Genomic DNA, 20,248 nt, shown 5'->3' on the forward strand with positions numbered 1-20,248 from the left:
CCCCTGTGGTAGCCTGCAATGCTCGTATCTCTTCCCCCCTAGTGTGAATGCTGTCAAGTACCTACTTTCTTCTGCCAAGGGGACGGAGAAAAATGCATTTTTCAAATCAACCACTGTGAAATGTGATGCCGTCTTCGGGATACTGCACAGTATGGATGCAGGGTTCGGGACCAAAGGAAATTCTTTTTGTATGACGTCATTTAGGGGGCGTAGATCTTGGATCATCCTCCAAGCCCATCCCTTTGCTTTTTTGATCGGATAGATACAAGTTTTACATGGGGCGTTTGAGGGCACTATTATTCCCTGTGCTAGCAATGCACTTACTGTCTCTTTTATCCTTTCCTCAGCTTCGCGGGACAATGGGTATTGCTTCACTCGGGGCACAATTGCCCCTGGTTTGAGTTTTATTACTACTGGTGTTACTCCATGCAACAACCCTACATCATGGGGGCCTGTTGTCCACAAATTGTTTGGCACCAGTCTCATGTCATCATCAAAAAATGGCGGCGGTGCTCCCACCACTGCCATCAACTGGACGGGCACTTGTCTTGTTTGAATTAAAATGTCACATGGTATTGCTATTTCCATTATTATTTCGCCATCACTCTCTGAATCAGAAAAGAGATCTTCATCAGACAAGTCACGTAGGGCGATATCAGCATTGATGCACAGTACAGTGCGCCATTCACACCCATCTATGTCCAACCCAATTACTGCAATCCTTTTAGCTGATACTTGCACAGCATGTAGGTCTAAGGATACCACTGTCTGGGCGTACTATTGGGCGGAAGATAAATTCTGCTGGTACCCTCCACTCTAACTTTTTTAGCTCGGGTACTACTTGGGCCAGTGTTTTTAATCCTTCAATAAACATTGTTTCGTCCACTGGCATGCCGCGTATTTCTGGTGCTGTTGCTCGGGCATGTACCACTAGCATTACGCGCAATGGGCATATTCATGGGGTTGAGCACACTATCCCTCTTTCTGTGAATGATATTGTCATATTAAGCTTGCTGAGAAGGTCCCTTCCAAGCAAGTTTATTGGTGATTGTTCATAATAAAGTAAGGGTGTCTTTACCGTTTTACCCCCCACTGTCACATCCAAATCTTCTGTGTAAGGAATTTCAATTACAGCCCTAGAGAAGCCCTACATCTCTAACTTCCGGTTAGATAGCGGAAACTGGCCTTCATGGATACATGATTTCTCGGCTCCCGAATCCACCATAAATATGAACTGCTTGTCTCCTATCTGCGCCCCTACCAATGGTTCCTCCGCTGCATTGTAGGTGGTAGATAGAACAGGACACGCAAATGTTCTCTGTGGGCTATCCTATGCTGGTTGTCTCATTGCCCCCCCGGCTGAAGACATTTCCTGAAACTACTGACACACCATTATAGGGGGCTGGGGTTGGTGCTCAATTGGCACTCGTTGCGAAAGGGTTGCCTGGGGTGTATTACATATTGTCATTGTTTTGTGGGTGATTCTGCGTTCTATAATGTTGTGCTTGTCTTTGCTCTGTATACCCCTGTTCTTGTTCCCTCTGTTGTCCCATTGGGAGACCGTATGGGCTTCCCGGGTGGGGGTTACCATATTGTTCATCTCTTGAAATCCATTGTTTGGTCTGTTCCTGCACTCTCAAAGTGTCCCCACCTCCTGCAGTTCCAACAACTTCCCTGCGCACCTCTGGGACCTTGCCATCCATTCCCTCCGTTTCCCCCGTATCCTTGTCCACCCCCTCTGTGACCCCTGTACCCACCTCGTCCTCCTCGAGGGGCCCAATCTTGCCACTGCGGACCTCCGTTCTGCTCCTGCTCGTTCCACTGTGGTTGCCCTGCTCCTGCCCAATTCGTTGCCATCCTCCCCTGTATTGCTACCAGCCCCTCCTCGTCCTCTTCTCCCTCCCTGCTGTGTGGGAGCGCGGCCACTTCTGCAGCGACCTTCACCAGTTTTGTGTGTTCCAACTTTGCTTCGTCTGCCAATCTTTTTTGCGCTATTTCCTTTTCCCTCTCCTTTATCCTTTTACAGTGGTGAACTATTATGCTCTGTATTTCGGACCACCCTTTCGCTTCAATACCTGCAATTTTGTCAAGTGCTTTTTGTACCTCTTTAGGGAGCCCTCTCTTTATTATGAAGTAAAATAACGAGGTTGACTGATACCAGGGCGTGCCCGTTTCCGCTCTCCACATCTCCTGGACCCGAAAAATGTAATCCATAGCATCTTCTCCATCATTCATCGTACATTGCATGACTGACTGCAAATCTTGGGTGTCTGGAAATGTTTCTCTTAATGCGTCCCACACCCTTGCACGTACTGTGTTAAAAGTGGCACCATCATGGCGATTGCAGTCTAACGTTACCCCCGGGAAACCAGCCTTTACCCATACTCTATCAGCTTGATCCCCAACTGCCGATACTAGCAGACCTTTCACATCACCTATTGCTAGTGGTACTCCGGCTGTGTGCTTATCAAATGCATATATCCACTTGCTTGCCCCTCCTGATAGCGGTGGTAATAGCTTTAACAAATTGACCTTGTCCATCTGAGCCCAGGGTATGTAATTCGGCCTCCCTTCTCCCCTGTGTATTAGTGGGAGTTGTAACTTTCCCTTTGTTGCCTTGCCTGTACTCACCTTCATTCCTTTCTTTCCTAGTGGAGCCATTTTCCCCAACCTATTCCTTAGTCGTCCTGTCCATTCTTCTTCCACTGTTCTTCCCGAACATGCACCATCCATCCCCTCATTTCCTCCTCCCATTGCCATACTTAATCTTGCACCTTCCTCTGAGTCCTCTTCTATATCGCACCATAGTTCCTCTCTACCTCCTCTGGACATTATTTCATTGTCAGTATGCTCCTCCCTTTCCTCTAGTTCATTTATTCGAGTTGGTTCTTCTTGTATTCTGAACAGTATCGCCCCCTTCTTCAATTGTTTTATCATGATCCTGGGTTCTTGTTGTCGGCTCTGACCAAGCAGCGTTAGCCCCACTCTGTTCACATATGCTTTTTATCCTCGAGAGCTCATCTTTTGCTAAGGAGAGCCTAGACTCTAAGTCTTCTGTTAGTTTTTCTATATTTACTGTGGGTGTACTTACCTGGTCGCGCTGTCTATGGGTCTCATACGGTGGGGGTGCAGTTGACCCTCGAGTCGTAGTGACTGTTGTTGGGGGCACATATGTGGGGTCACTGTATCCTTCTGCAGGCACTGGTTTATTTAATATTGGGTACAATCTAGTTACCTCTACAGGTGGTCCCCCTTCTTGCAACACCTTGTCGTCTTCAGGTATCATTGGGAGGGGGCACTTCTTCAAACAATCTCCATAGATCTAATATTTCTCTCCTATTATGTAACTGCTTCCCCTTGTATTTCATACAAATGCATGTTGCTACCATATCCAGGACACTCTTGTCAAACGATCCTCCTTCTGGCCATATTTGAGGTAACCCTTCCCCCTTTAGTTCTGTAATCCACTGATCGTGATATTTCTTAATACGTTCAGCATACCCAGGTAGATTCTTACAAATATGGGCCAGGGGTGTTTCTGCCCCCATGGTGTGTAGTTGCCCTATATATCACTAGATATATATATATAGATATATATCTATCTATATATATATATCTCTGCGTGTAGGGATCTGTGTGTTTCCACCACCTAGGCAATATGGGAGTGGGTGTGCACAGCTTATACTCTGTATAGTTTAGGGGGCACATACAAGAGCAAACCACCTTTTGTACACTACCAATATCTTCAGCACACTTATTCAAAAAATAGTCAGTTTACTGCATTGGGCTCATCCCCTTAAAATCTCTTCTGGTCACACTTACACCATAATTATGCACATTTTACCATTTTTCCATATTCATCTTAACAAAATATGTTCTGACACACATGATGCATATACACCAATAAGCAACACTCGATTCACAGTTCAACTCGTAATCCTTTTCCTCCCTCCCTAGTTGTCTCCTTCTTCCTTAGTTTGATATAAACTCGTCTTTTTACTTAGGTTATCTTCTCCTTTTTTTTTTTTTTTTTTTTTTTTTTTAAGTACTAACCCTGTTTTTTCCCCATAAACCCAGAGAGAAGAATAGAAAGAATAGCAGTTACTAATGTATTCACCATGTCTCCCTTTTTTACCAGACACCTTTATCTTATTTTTCACTTCTTCATATATTCCCAGTACTAGTCAAGATAGCACTATGCGGCGCCGCCTTCTACCCCCTTGCGGAGCTAGGTTCCCGTCTCTTTATCTCTTCTCTCCTCTTGAACCTAATGGCCATATGCAAAGAAAAAAGTAAAGAAAGTCTAGAGTAGTTCTTAGCATTCCCAAAGTGTCCCTTTTTAAATGATCTCATTCCCTGTCCTGCTTTCCTCCCCTGCTCCCTTTATGGTTGCTCGCACTTAATACTCACATGCCCGTCTTGAACCGAGAGTCTCCGAACTGGGTCCGTCAAGGCAGCGCTGCCGCACGCTCACCGGTCAGCTCCGGCTCCGGCGAGCGGTACTCAAAGGGGATTTTTCAACCGGGATCCCGCACCCTCTCTCTGTTGAGTGCGCACTTCTAAGCGTACCGGTCGCCGTTGGCGGGCAGCATACCGGAGCCGGCGCACTGTGCGTATCCCTTTTCGACCGGAGATTTTCGTGCCAAAGGGGACGGTAGGGATATATTAAGAAAAAGAATCACGCTGTCAGGGTCACCACTGAAGGCGAGCGTCCCCAGATAGCACGACCCTCCCCACAATGAGAGGCAGTAATGGCCTCTCCCAAGATGGGAATAAGGCTGAGACAAAGTGCGGGTGAGCTTAAAGGGAGTTTGTATAAGTCAAAAATAGGGCATGCAAAGGACTCTGCAAACTCCGAGAGCGCTCTGTCTGACACTAGCAAAGACAGGCGTATATATTTACAAAATGCATCATAAGAGCCTACACACTATAGGGGGCACATGTTCGTGGGGATTGGGTGGTGGCGACTAACTATAGGTGCAGCTGTGATGTGTTACGCCGTGGTTGGTGGACGTCACTGGGTGCCAACGTGGGCCGGGCAGGTCAGCTGGGCTCATCCGGGCGGTGCTGCGGTGCCAGGCGTGGCCAGTGTCATTGATGAACGTCTTCCTTGGCTTTCTGCCCTAAGGGCCACGCACACCCCATTCATTCAATACTGCAATATTATCTTTCCCTGTAAATCCTACAATAGGTTATTCTACAGGTTAATGCAACACAGGAGGAATGCACCTAGAGTGAGGTCCTTTGGTGATACATCAATACATGGTTACCATCATCCTGTTGGCTGGGTATCATAGGTCACGAGGTTGGGTCTCAGGGCAAGGGGTGAGCTGTCCAAGTTTTCATGTCTCGTTAGAAATCATTATGAATGTGTTCCTACAGTGTTGCTATAATATTGGGTGTCCTAATTTTACAGGGGCCATTAACCTGGGGTGAGCTGATGGGTCGTGGAGCCTAAGACAGGGCACCTCTGGCCTGCGTTTATGGCCGGGGTTTACCGCTGGGTTGTAAATAATTCAGGTGGCTGGCCGTGGCCATGTGAGCTGCGGGGGAACATGAATGCTTGAAGCGGCTCCAGCCGAATTGGGGGAGGTGAGGCAGAGCAACCCGGGCCTCTGCCTTTCGTCTGGCAGGCTTCAATGGGGAGGGAGGGGAAATGGCCTTGGATATGCCCACAATGGTATTCTCCTCGTGTGTTGCAGATTATATAGAAAAGGCATAAACATTCATATAATGTACAATACTCATTGGGTTTTTTAAAAGCTTACATTTCTACATTGTTAGTGCCTTTACATGGCCATTTCAAATGCGTTACCTATACCAATGTTGCTATTGATAACTATATGTTAAGTATTTAACAACCACGACATTTTGTTACACTCTATGCATACACGATAAGCGAGGTAGTATTAAGGTTGGTGGAGCGCGCAGGAACAACTGGCCAATAACACTGATGGCAGTGACACATGGTAAGCTTGAACATTCGAATACATTCTATGTGTTTTCTTACACAATTTACATGAGCTTCCAATGCTGTTGCACTTGTGTTCCGTTGCACTCTAGCAGCATTAGTTCAGTTATGGCATAGGGCCTTGGAGTACATTCTTCTCGGAGAAACATATAACATAAAACCCGGGACACTTCTACCATTTGCGCATAGCTAAGGGGATATGGGTATTTCAACCAGGATGCCATATGAACGCACATTCTGCCATCTTCATGGAGTTTACATATTTTATCAAAAGGTCATGGAGAAAAGAGTTTTATCACAGGCAGTTTGCATATTGGTATTTAGGGTCTCTACTTTTGTCGGGGGACCATTTTAAAGTTCTTTTCCACCCCGGCCCTGCTGGCCGGGTCATACTGTGGACAGTGATACACTGCGGAAGGTGAATGTTAGTGTTTGCTTCTAGCACTAGCTCATGTCCGTCTGTTCGTGGGAACGGGTGCTCAGCGGATCTGCCAGGGAGCTGCGGCCACAGGGACAAGTGAGCACTCTCCAAGGGTAGGGGCCGTGCTGCGGCGCACAGGGGCTCATGTCATTCTGGTTTCACAAAATGGTTTCCAGGGCCTAGCTTAATACAGCACGTTTGGTCAATGTGTCAGCCAGTGGTTCACCCGCCACCTGGGCCCTGGTGGCAGGGGGCCCCCGACGAGCCAGAGACTCCACAAGGGGGGGCTGCAGGGAAGGGGGGTCTCTTGGACCTATCCTCCCATACACTCTCTTGCACCTTCATTTGCCCTTTAACGTGCCTCTTGCAGTCTGTATTTCTTTTGAGTCGCTTGCACCCTATTTCTCACTTTTGGGTCTCTTATAGCCCTCGCCTTACTTTTGGATCTCTCTTGCACCCTCTCTTAGCTGTTTTCACGCCACCAGCGCACTTTGCTTTGATTACTTCCTTGCCTCCAGCGCACCTTTTCTGTCATTCCACTTTGCTTTCTTTCCCTGATTGCCAGCTTTCGCTTGCTTCGCTTTGCTTTTACCTTTCTCTTGCTTTTCTTTCTTTCACCGCTTTCCAGCTTTTGTCACGCTTTCGCTCACCGGGCTGCTCTTTCAACAACGCTCCTGCTCCAGCCACCTGCACACTATTGATTTTCTTTGTCTCATATAACTCACCAACAGTAGCGCGGCGCCAGCAAGCATATCAAATGGATTTGGGTCGAGATCAGGGTCTTACCACCTGCCCCACAGACACCCTTGGGACCGGCACACGTCCCAAGGGAATGAGCATTTCCATAAACACCATGGGCAGGATGCAGGCTGCCTCGCTCCGGCACCCTGGAGACACGACTCCCTAGCCATGCTGCAGCCCCTCATGAACACTGGGCCATCATCTCGCCACTCCGTTCTCCTCTGGATCCTCCAGGCCTCTCTTCCTGCAGCTCCCTGCTCCTTGGCTCCTCTGGTCCAGTCCACATCCCCAGCTCGCTCAATGTTTCTGGCAGAACCACCCTTTTTTTATAATGCAGGTGAGTCAATTGGAGTCAGTTGTGCACAGTTGGGGAAGAGTGCCTGACCCTATTATTGCGACAATTCAAAGGTGTTACATGGTAGGCCTGCCTTGCATTCCTATGTTTCTATGTGTAATCATCATTGCTCCCAATCACTACTTCTTCGTCCCAGTACGTATTGGAAATGGGGAAGAGGAGATGGGGTGCGATTGGAAATACCCCATTAAGACGGAGGGAGAGAGAGTTGGTGTATAATTGGGAAAGGGAGAATGCCATGTCTCACCCTTGGGTATTTTACTCCCAATCCCCTGTGACCCTCCACTCAGGTCATCCTCCCTCGCTTGTCCACCCCTAAGTACGGGATCCAAAATAGATGGCCCTTCCCTGGCCCCCTGAATGGAAGATCCTGGTGGAGTAGGTGGGAAAATACTGTCAGGTTTCTCACACTACCCACAAGTCAGCAGCTTGTGCTCGTTTCTTGGGATACATTTCTTTTGAGTCAGCAAGGTACTGTCTTAGTTCTGGGGAGCAGGCATCAAAAATACTTACAAGTAAAAACCAATTTCTTTGTCCTTCAAAAGAGCTCCCCTTGTAAATCTTTATCCACCATCGAAGTTTTTCAGGCATTCACACACCCAGGTAGCCCAAAGAGTCTCATCCTTTTTCTTATGGTCTCTGAACCTTTTTAAGTATTGGGAAGGGTTCTTCCCAAACCTGACTGTAAGAGCCTGTTTGACTATGTTACAGTCCTTTGTCTACATCATTCAACTCCATTACACTTTCCCCCAAAAAGCTCACTGTCTCCAGAGCTCTGGTCCTCTCTAGGCTGGACTATTGCAACAGCCCATTTCTAAATCTTCCTGCCTCTACTCTTCAACCTTATCCAGAACAGGACTGCAAGACTTGTCCTTGCTCATTCACTTCGTCCGTTATCAAACACGATAACACTGTGGCATTAGACTCAGAGATGTTCTCCTTCCACTTTTTCAACAAGTTTATATGGTAGATCTGCGTCTTTTGGAGACGGTCTGGTTGGGCGATCTTATAATTACACGGTCCTGTTTTGTCCAATACCTCATATTGCCCATGCCATTTAGAAATAAGCTTGTTGTCTGAGGGGATCGTATCTCCCCAGCCCTGAAATCTCTTCACTGGCTCACGGTGGCTGCAAGGATCAAGACCCTGTGCATCGTCCACAAGGCCTTCTGGGGCCTAGGACCACTCTTACTACAACTTTCTCTTCCAAAACATCTTCCTTCTCGAGCTTTCTGCTCATCCACCTCCAACTCTCTTAGGGTCAGACGCTTCTCCAAGCAGATAGCTGGGGGCAGATCTATCTCCTCGGCTTGGGCTTCCTTCTGGAACAGCCTCCCTTCCTGTCTCAAACTTGAGCGGAACCACCTCCGGTTCCGGAAGCAACTCAATACCTTCCTTCTTGCTTCCGCTTTCTCTTTCTCTCTTCCTCTCCCCTGCTGATGCACACGACTGCTCTGTGCACTGGTCACCTGGTCACCCTCTGAACCCAGGCCCAGGCTCCTGCAGGTCCAGTTGCTCTTATACTGCTTCCAGGCTCCCCAGCACTTAAGGGTCTGTGTCTGCAACCCTACAGTCCCTTCTCTCTGCACTTATGAGCCACCCGCTGGCTACACTTATGAGTTAACTGCACTTCCCGCTGGTACTTCTCCACTTCCCTCTTCCCCGCACTTGCACGATATGAATGACACAAGGCATAGTAAGATCATTATTTTGTCTTCCCTTTGTTTCCCCTCCTTGTCTTGTCGCCCTTAGAAACACTTGTGGCCAGGTGGGTTATAAATGCCACATCATATCATATATATCATACAGCATCAAAGCCATTCTGGGGGAGCCCAGACATAACCCATGGAACTGATTCATTCCCACTAATATCTTGCAAACCACTATTAAACTCTAATGTACCCAACAATTCAACGCATCAAGATTTGGGTCATACACACTCGCCACCTTTCGCAGAAGGCAAGGTTTCTTGGGACCATCAGATTGATTACCCTGAAAAGGAAACCGAGTCAAGAGACATTTTCTTCATCTCATTCATGTTGCATTTTCCTTTCCCTGTGCTTTCTCTCTTTTCCTTTGTCCTCAGACTGGAGGGGGAGGTTTCTGAATTCAAGTTCAATTTTCTTTTTTTCAAGAGATAGCTAATCTGGGCTTACATTGTGACCCTGCGGGGTCATGGAAGGTGGTAACCGAGGGACAGGAGAAGGCTGTAGAGGGGGGTTGGCAGACCCTTGAGGACCGTCTCTACCTTCTGATCCATTAGGCAGGTTGGAACTAAGCCCTAAACTTTCATCCTCAGAATTCTCCTCCTTATCAATGTTGGGAGTAGGGGTTTCAGCCCCACTTCCAGGATTTTGGTGAGTTAACATTTGAATTCATATTTCTTCCGTTAGAACTCAGGCTTCTTACTTAACACAATTCTTTTAGCCCTTCTACTGTAAGTAATGTAAGAGTCTGTTCACTAAAATTATCCATTTCCATTTGTTATCAGGTACTTCTATTTAGCAGAGCTAGCCTTGTGGGTGGATTTCCTGGACACAAGTATAACCAATAATCAATGTAACTCAATCTAGGCCAATACCACCACCTTCCACCAGTGTTAGGCAAGTTTTTTTCTAGAGTCCAACTGGTGTTGGACTTCTTAAGACTTATCTCTTAGTATTAGGGACCCAACTCTTAATGTAGGCCTGTACTACACAAATCGGTAGAGTGGCTGAGCAGCCAGACTTATCTTGGGAGGAAGTAATGTAGAGCAGTACAAAGAAACCAGTTCATGCAAGGACCCAATTAAACACTCATTAAAGTTATTTTAAAATATATGTATTTATATATACAGAAGGCACACAAGCAAATCTAGAATGTAGCATCTAACAACATTCACATAGAAAAGGAATAAGATCATAAGGGCAACAATAAGGCAGGTGAGTAACTTTTCATATACTTTTCATATCCAACAAACCGAGACTTCAGTTATCAATTTTGCAAAAAGCAGTTTAGGAGGGAAGTCAAGGTTAGAGAGAAAACTGTTAGCAATTGGTAAGTAACAATGTATACTCTCCAATAGGGATTTAGGCTGTTTCCTAACTAAAAAAGATGTTCACAATTCAAGTTTTATGGAGGAACCAGCATTGCCAAACCCAGTAGGATCAAGATCGTGGACCTTTGGGAAACCAGAAAAGTCACAGTAAAAATAAACAGCACCAGTTCTGATTAAAATGTTAGATAACCAGTCAGTTGTTCTTGTAGAAAACACAGGAGCTCAACAGGAGCCTTCCTGTTAGCACACAGGCTTCAAGAACTGCACAGTGGAGTTGAAATCAACTTACAATTGAAAAAAAGGCACTCCCAAAGCAAAGGAGCACCGAAAATGGCAGGTAAGTGTAACCAAAGCCCCAGAGTACCTGAAGAGTGAAGTTAAACATGTAGCTGGTCGCCTCTGGATGCAACAATGAAGACCCTGATTCCTGCTCCTTGTTCGTGGTGAGGAAAGTGGGGACCTTCGGTGGGTTTTTGCAACAGCACGTGAGAGAAGGGGTTGGCAGCAAATGATTCAGCTCACTCCAGCGGCTAAGAAGAAACAATATTGCTGGTTGGATTCTCTTCGATTACTCGGTCCTGAACTCTGGTGAGGGGACCTTTGGTGAAGAATTCCTGCCTCTTGAAGTCCACACAGAGGCCTGAAACGTTTCAGTGACATTCAAGGTTTGTAATACGATGCACTCGCAAATGGTCCAGGTACCCCAGGAAAGTTGCAGAATGTCAGGTGGATGGCCCAAATTGAAGAAGGTCTTGAGGCTAGTTGGTCACACCAGCCTGTGGGAGGAATTCGTCCTCGATCGAGCTTCCCTGTTGAGATTAAAACAATGTCAGCACAGCTGCAGGGCTTTACCAGTATTTCCGCGGCTGTTGAAGGTGCTGCTGACGTCTGTACTAGTCTTTTGCTTCAGATTCCCTGTTCCAGTGGTCGACTCTTACCTGTAGTCCAAATATCCTCGCCTATATGCTGGGACCCGTTCATTCACTCCCATGGAGCAGTCAGTCACCTGGGGGTTGGCTGTCCTGCAGGACAGCCAGCCACCCAGTTAGATCTGTTTTCAGCCAGGCACACCTACAGACAAAGGACAGTGAAGTTTCAGGACCCTCCCTCACTTCCCGCCTTGCCAGACGCACTGGGTCCTGGGCGGGCTTCAGGGGTGAAGCCCACCAAAGGAAAAACTCACTCAGGACCCAATCCTACATGAAATGAAAGGAGAGCCCAGAAGGAAGTGACAAACGAAAAATGGTGAAAAAATATCTGTGCCATTTTTGGAAAAATTGTCACCCATGGGTGCTCTACTGCAGCTGTGAAATCGGCCTGCTAGTACACTGCAAAAAAAGGTACTAAAGGTAACCACTGCCACCAGTCATTTAAGTGTGTTAGTCAGTGTAGAAAAGAGTTACATGAGTAGTGGGAAAAGGAGTTACAATGTAACCCCACAGCCCCCCACATAAGGTGGTGTGTGCTCGACCCACAAAAGAAAAGGTAAGATCAAACTTTCTACTATTGGGATCTGTAGTTCACACAAGGAATGTAATAAAACAAAAAAAAGTCCAAGGCAGAAAAAGTGTTGGGTGTCTTTCTTGTTAAAGGGAATTAGCACAGAAATTGAAAATTCTCCCTAACAGGAGAAATAAAGCAGGTGAATAAATTATACTGTACTTTACTATTCACACACCGAGTGACTTCAGTCCGGTAAGTAAAAGCATGTATTTGAATTAACTCAGCATTAGTGTGTCATAAGGAAGAAAATAATGTACAGAAGGAACATTAACAGGTAAGCAACACTGTAGCCAGTCTTTGAGGTTTAGGCAGTCTTTCCCTTACTAGAAGGGAGCTCTTCAGGTCAGGTTTTGGAGTGAAACAAGCAATGCCAAAGCCAATAGGAATGGAAGATTGACTGTAGGGGAACCAACAACCCCAAAGGCAAGAGGAATGCAACAGTACTTATGATCTTCTTATTACAGTTATGTAGCAAGTTAGTTCTTTGTAAACATACAGGAACTTTGGAGAAGCCTTCCTGTAGAGGCACAAGCTGTTAGGCCTGGTTGACTGGATTTGGGTGAACATCCAAACAACGAAAACAGCACTCCAAGAACAAGGGAGCGACACAATTGACTAAAGGTAAGTTTACCAAGAGCCCCACAGTACCTTGAGAGTGAATACGATGATGCTGTTGGATGCCTTCCTGATGCATGGCTGGAAATCCTGGTCTCCTAGTCCTCGGTTGTGGTGACAAAAGGGGGGACCCTTGAAAGGCTCCTGCAGCAGTAGCCGAGAGGGATTTCCCAGCAAATAATTCTTCTTACTCCTGCGTCGGTGTGTGGTTTTGGTGCTTTTATAGAGTCTTTTCCTTTTCTTTGTCCTGTAATCTGGTGAGGGGACTCTGGGGAGAGAATTGGTGCTTCTAGAGGTCCACACGGATGCCACTGAAGTTCCAGCGAGATTTATCAATGTCAAGACGATGCTCTCCAAGATGGACGAGGTACCCCAGGTATTGGGATTCTGCAGCCCTGGAAGGATGTCGGGAGATGGCTCAAATTGAAGATTGCCTCGAGGCTGGTTATGACCCCCAGGCCCAAAAGTGGAAGTCGTCCTTGGCGGAGATTCCCTGTCGATTCAAAAACATGGACAGGACAGCAACGGTACCTCAGCTATGCTTCTGCGGGTGCTGGAGGTTCTTCAGGCATCTTTGGTCGTCTTCTTCAGAGCTTCAGTTCCAGTGGTCGACTTAACCTTCTGTCCCAAAAACCTTGTCTTTTATGATGGAATCCATTCATTCAGTCATATGGACTTGCCAATCACAGAGTGTGGCTGTCCTTGCAAGACAGCCTGCCTCCCTTACAGGACAGCCAGCTGCCCAGTTCAAAATGGTTCCAGCCAGGCATACCTTCAGACAAAGGCCAGAGAAGTTTCTGGTTCCTCCCTCATTTCCTGCCTCAGACAGATTGGAGCCTTGGCAGGCTTTCAGCAGGATCCCACCAAAGGCAAAACTCGGAGGACCCACCCCCATCTGGAATGGTAGAAGAAGGGCCAAGAAGGAACAAACAAAACAATAAATGGAGATAAAAGAAGACCAGGGCCATTTCGGGAAAATGTTCACACAAGGGTGCTGTAATGCACGCGTGGAAACAACCTGTGAGTGACTTACACACAAATGGTTGAAAAATGTATCCACTGTCACCAGACATTTAGATTTCGCTGTTACGTAACTATAAAAGATACAGGAGCAGTGGGAAAGGAGTTGGTGTAGCCCCTCAGCACTCCACGTAAGGTGTTTGTGCTGATCCCACAAAACAAAGATAAGTAAGATAAAGTTATCCTACTATCCTTGAACAGTAGTTCTCATTGGAAAGGATTATGAAAATAAAAAGGGAAGTCCAATTGACACCCCAGCAACACTGCACAGAGAACTGTCCATTACAGATGTGTGTAGTGAAATACATGGAGGGACGCATGACTCCCTTAAAGTAAAAAGAAATTATAGTCGCAGGAAAACAGTGTTCCCAAGTCAGAGCAAAAAGAATGAGTGGTAAAAAGTCCCACTCACTCAGGAGAACAGATGGAAAAAATCCAGAAGTCCAGCAAATGCGCTGCGGGGTCTCTCAGGTTGAGGGGTATTGGCACAAGAAATGAACATTCTCCCTAACAATCACTACCAGTTCAGAGCCCAGCCGTTCATCCTTTTGTCTGCACCCCATGGTTTTCAGCAAGCTGCTGGCAGTGGTTGTGCTCGCCTCGGGAGGGAGGGCATTCATCTTTCCCTGTCTGGACGACTGATGCTCACTCCCCAGATCAGATGTCGGCGAATTTGGTATGCATGTGCAGCCTGTTGCATCTTGTGATATTCTGTGAACATCAAGAAGTCCCCTGTTTCACCATCGCAGTCCTTCAAATTCATTTGTGCGGTCTTGGACACTCACCTGGGCAGAGCCTTTTAACATTTCTCAGATGGTGCATAGCCTCCAATTCCATGGCTAAGTTCCTGCCTCAGCCTTCCTACGTCTGCTGGATCTCATGGCCCCCTGCATGCCGGTGGTACCAGAGGCACAGTTGGGCATGAGGTTGCTTCAATAGCTGCTTTGTTGCCAGTTGTCACAGTTTCAAGGGGACATGTCAGATCTTTTGCAGGTGTTGAATTGTGTGGCTCGAGCCTTTGAGGGTGGTTCCTGAAAAGCAAAGTGCTGAAAGCCTCATCTTCTGTCAACCATGGCCTCGGATGACGATCGTCGCGGATGCGTCACTAGCAGGTTGGGTTTCTCACCTCTTGGAATTGACTGTGAGCAGACTGTGGTCTCCTTCAGAGGCCGGCTGAGGTCGCCTTGCTACCCTCTGTGAAAGGGAAATGTGTGCTGGTCCTTGCAGACTACAGTGGCAATGTGCATTACCCCAACAAACGATTTGGTGTATGGTCCTTGCCACTTAGCAGAGAAGCAATGCGACTTTGGTTCTGGGCTCTGGAGATGTTGTCTTTTGTATGGCTGCCATCTTGCCAGAAGAGTGAAAGTCACGGTGGATGCCTTGAGCAGACAGACTTAGGAGCTCTGCCAGAAAGTTCTGGAGATTTTCTCCCACTGGGGGATTCCTCAAGTAGATCTTTTTGCTTCAAGTGTCAACAGGAAGTGGGAGAGATTAAGCACCAGGGAATTTTCTAGTTGCACTGGGGGACACGATGACGGTCGAGTAGATGTTCGACCTTCTTTGTGTACTGACCGATCCCTTTCGTTTTGCTGGTTCTCAAGAGACTATGCCTGTTCTGGAATATGTTGATCTTGACCGCTCCAGACCGGCACCAGAGAATGTGGCAACCATAGTTGCTGAACATGTTCATTTAGCCTCCCTGGTGACTTCCAAAGAGAGTGGATCTCTTCTCCCAGTTGCAAGGGCAGGTCCTCGACTGGAACATCATCATCCTGAACCTTCATGGTTGGCTACGGAGAGGCTGCGATACAAGGAGCGATGACAAATGACATCCTGGATGTGCTCCTTTCAGCCCAGAGGCCTGCCTAAGTCAATTTATGCTGGTAGATGAGGTACATTATCTGCTGAGTGCCAGGAAAGGGATGTGGTCCCTATTTCATGTCCTATGCACTGTCGTTGGGCCATTCCTGTGTGCAGGATTTCACTGTGAAGGTTTACCTGGCTGCTATCTCAGGTTTTAAATGGCCCCCTGAGCAGGGTTCTTTACAATCCCCACAGTTATGCAGTTTTTACGAGGATTGTGCAACCAGTTTCCTCCATGTCCGTTTGTGTTTCTGGTGTGGGATTTGAACTTGGTATTTATGTTTCTTTTGGGTGTGCCGTTGAGCCCCTGTATTCTTGTTCTGTTAGGCTGCTCACCCTTGGGTGATCTTCCTGGTGACCAGATGCGTGAGATGCTCCAGGAGTTGTTTGTTAAACATCTTATTTGGTTTTCTCCAAAGAGAAGGTGAACATTGAGAGTGATACCTTCCTTCCTCCTGAAAGCTGTCTCATGTTTGCATCTCTCTCAAAAGATCCATCTTCCTGTGTTTTTCCTCTGCCCCATCCTTCCAAGGCAAAGGAGAAATTCCATCTGCTGGTACTGGTGCAAGCCCTCTGCTTCTGTGTCTCTCGGATGAGGGACCTCAGGAAAGATGACCCGGTTTTTATTGGTTATGCGGATGTCTATGCCGGCAGTGCTGTGATCAAACAGACCCTGCCAAAGTTGATCCTTCTCTGCATGTCAGAATGCTGTGGTCTGTCTGGGAACGATGTGCCTGGGGATCTCAGAGCTCATTCTAGCGGAGGTCTGGCTACCACCTCTGCCCTGCAGAGAGGGGTCCCTCTTTTGGACACCTGCCAGGCTGCTACAGTGGCCTTGCTGAACATGTTTGCAAAAGATTACTTCCTGGATTCCCAGTCAGGGCAGGATACCTCTTTTGATAGGGCAGTCCTCCAGATCTTTCCAGTATAGGTAGTGCCCTTGCTCTCCTCCCTCCTCTAGACCCATATACTGTTAAGGGTGTCTACAAGCGGTAAGTAGTGTTCTTTCTGATGGATGTACCTCCCACTGATTCCTCATTGCCCTCCCTCCCTATCCCACTTTGCAGATAGCTTGTACATCTTTAGTTTACTGTTACTTCAATATTGAAGTGCTAGGGAAAAGGATGGAATTGAGGTAATGGGGCATTGCGCCTTGATATATACATGCCCCGACTGGCACGTAGAGGTGTCTACGATTTCGCACTGCACCCTGTGGTGGCAGAAGATCAGATGCACTGTAGATAGGGCATAATAGATGAGCACTATGCGGCAGGAACATCCATCAGAAAGAACATTAGATGGGTAATTAATCTGTTCTTCTGAGACTTGTGAACCTGCTTAGATGTACATGTTTTGCATAGGATACCATCTTGGTTTGCTCTGAGTATTACAACGTGTTTTTTCTGGTTCAAAAAGGGTGGCGTTGACAAAGACATTCCTGTCACACTATCCTATGTGTACAGGGACCCATGATCCTTGACACACGCACATCCTCAAGATAGTTTTTTTCTGCCCTCGGTTGGCTTTATGAGCATAGAGTAGAAACTATTCTTGTCAATCAAAACCATTCCACTGCATTAATGTATGCCGGACCTCAAACAACTCTACACCAAATAAGTGGTCAAGCGCTGTTATGGAAGCTTCCTCTGGCGACGAAGCCAAGCATATAAAACACTGGGACTAGCTGGGAACTGCATCTGACACAAGAACGCTGAGAAAGTCTAAACACACCGGAACACAAAAAGATTAAACTCACATTTTGACGCATACGTCAAAGCTTGCAAAATGTAATACTCAGCCCGGAGTGGTTCTCACTCGTCCTACGTTTTTTAAATGGTCACAGACCCAAATATTACATTCTTCTGCACCAATAATAGCTATTCAGGCTGAAATAAAAACCTCAAGGATCAAAATTTTAGTGCCAGTTGTTAAAACGCAAAAGTTCAGTCACACAGACAGTCCCACTCCTATTACTGAGCCATTAAAAAAGAGAAAGGCCCCTCAACGAGGAGCAGGGGAGGCGATGGCCTTTCCACCTACATCTTTCATTTCCTGGACAAGACAAAGCAAAAATTTGGACAAACCATGAACAATATGTCCTCCTTTATGGAGTTCTTGGATGAACATCCAATTAAGTGTAAGCATGTTATTTCTGAGGTTATCCCAGAGAGGAAGGCATAGGAGGTGCCCACATCCATGTATGCAGACACCATTGAGGTGGAAGAATATACATATGATGATGAGGAGTACACATTTGAGGAAGATCCTGGGACTGACCCCGATAACTTCCCTTTTCCGTCTTCGATATTATCGATGATCCTGTTTCATCTTCCTCCATAGACAATGTTCTATGCAATTACATTTTAAAAACAGGTGTAGACTATTTCAAAATAGGCACATGAGTCGGAGAATGAAAATGGATTTTGTGAACCGGATCCTTGATGAAGAGAGACAAATGTGGCAATAATACTCGTATTGCAGTCAGTCAAGAGAAGGGTTATTCCTACTCTCACCACCCCTGTACTCACAAAAGCAATTAATCCCTGCATAGAAAAAAGGTTCAACCCTGCTCTAAAAAAATAAACCTTTACATCAAAGGGCATCTAAAACCAGACTCGCCAGTAGTCACCACTACCCGAAAGAGGGCAGGAATACCATTCACCTCTTCTGAAGCACCACCAGGCAAAGAGAGCAAAAGAACAATGACCTAGGGAAGAATGTATCTACATCAGCAGCATACCAAACTAGGATAGCCAATAACACTGCACTTATGGTTTGCTTTCATAGGGCGCAGTGGGACCAGATGGAAGAGCTGGCTAATGATTTGCAAGAAGCCATAAAATCTCAGCTGCTAAAACTTTTAGAGTAGGGTAAACCATTGACTAATGCAGTGATCAAAAACACCCTAGATGCTGCCAAACCTGTAGCGACGAATACCCAGTAAAGATACATGCCTGGTTAAGAAGTTCTGGATTAAGACCCGAGACTCAAGCTACCCACCTAAAGATGCAGTTTGAGGTACATGTTTTATTCTGAAAGGCAGTTGATGATGCCTTGGAAAAGGCCAATAAAAAAGAGCATGAGACTTTAGGCCACATCACTAATTAATCTTCTCAACAATGGGTTTTTCTTCGAATAGCTGTGGGTTTCATTCCCAAAGTATTCCCAGAACATCTACACAGTCCAACTACACTTCAGGAGCAGGTTCAAGCTCTTGGTTTACTCCATATCAACAGGCTGTGTCACAGACATTTCAGGAGAGGTAGGATTTGAGGAAGAGGACAAACCTCCAGAGGAGCATCCCCTTCCTTTAAACAATGATGCTCTGATCCAGGTTCCCTCCCACGTCACCTCGGTAGGGGGTCAGTGTTGGGAAGAATTCTCAGAAATGTGCCAATTCCCTCCACCTTAGAGACCCCCAGCAACGTTGCTGGATTTTGAGGACTTGATTTTTTGATCTGGAGAGTGCGTGACCCTTTTCCCCATTCTCTCATGTATTTTATTGTGATTTTGAACACTGTTTCTTTTGGTTGGTTTTAGAGTCTGACAAACTCCATAGGCATCATCTTTTACATTATGTCACCTAGCACCTTCTGTGCAGTAACACTGGGAAGACTTTCAGATTTCCCAAAGGTTTAAAATACCTTCTCTTGGATAAACTACTGTTTCCAAGAGCAGTGAAGTGAAATGTACTTTACTTACCATTGTAACTTGCTAGATCCAGCACACCCTATCTTACAATAGAGTGCTGGAAGGATTACCTAGTATCCCCTTTGTCTAGCTTCTCATGTAACATTTTTTTATGTTACCCTTTGCTCACTGAATGGCTGGTGGCAGTGGTTTCGTTTTAACTACCATGGTGTGCATTTACTGCGGGCTGCGTTTGCAGCTACAGTAAAGCACCCAAGGGTGCCATTTTTGTCAAAAAGGCCTCGGTCTTCTTTTTTTTGCCATTTCTTTGTGGAAAGGTCCTTCGTGCGATTTAACTCTGTGCGCCAAACCAGATTTGGTCTCTTTGTTCATTTTGCCTTTGGCAGGATTCACAAGTGAAGCCCGCCTCTGGCTCCAGGGTGTCTGCGCTAGGCAGGAAGTGAGGGAGGTGCCCGAAACTCCCTTTGCTTAGTCTCCTAGGAGACCCAAATGCACTCTGTAGTGATTGGTCGGCTAACTGTCCGGCAAGGACAGCCATCTTGCTGTGTGACTGACAGCTAGGCTGAAATGAATGGGAGAGAACTGAATAAAAGGTGAGTCTTTTGGCTTGGAAGGCAGAGTCGACCACTGGACGAAGGAACCGAAGAAGAACTTGAAGAGGACATCTGCTGTAACTCCTGGACCGTTGGTTTGCCCGGTGAAGCCCTGCTGCAGTGCCGAAACGGCAAGTTCGCATCGACAGAGAAGCCCCTGTACGGACGACTTCTCCCCTTGAGTTGGTGGGACCAATCAACTCCAAAGTAAGCCACCTGGACATCCACCTTGGAGCTGGTTTAATTTCCACCGAGTTGCTGATGGAAACCGTATAGCCAGGGAGAGGAACACCAGATCGTGTGTGTTGCTTTTAAGCTGACCTAGAGCTTCAGGAAGATCCTCCAGAATCCCAGGAAGCCAGACTGACTGAGCCTGAGCCCCCTCAACAGAGTGCAGGACCCCAGAAGCAAGGAAAGTCCATCTCGACAGCCAGGAACCGTGGTGTTATTTGCAGTAGACGCGAGGAGCTGAAAC

The sequence above is a fragment of the Ambystoma mexicanum genome, chromosome 1p, assembly GCF_040938575.1.
Source record: "Ambystoma mexicanum isolate Mex_15411 chromosome 1p, UKY_AmexF1_1, whole genome shotgun sequence".
Lineage (NCBI taxonomy): Eukaryota > Metazoa > Chordata > Amphibia > Caudata > Ambystomatidae > Ambystoma > Ambystoma mexicanum.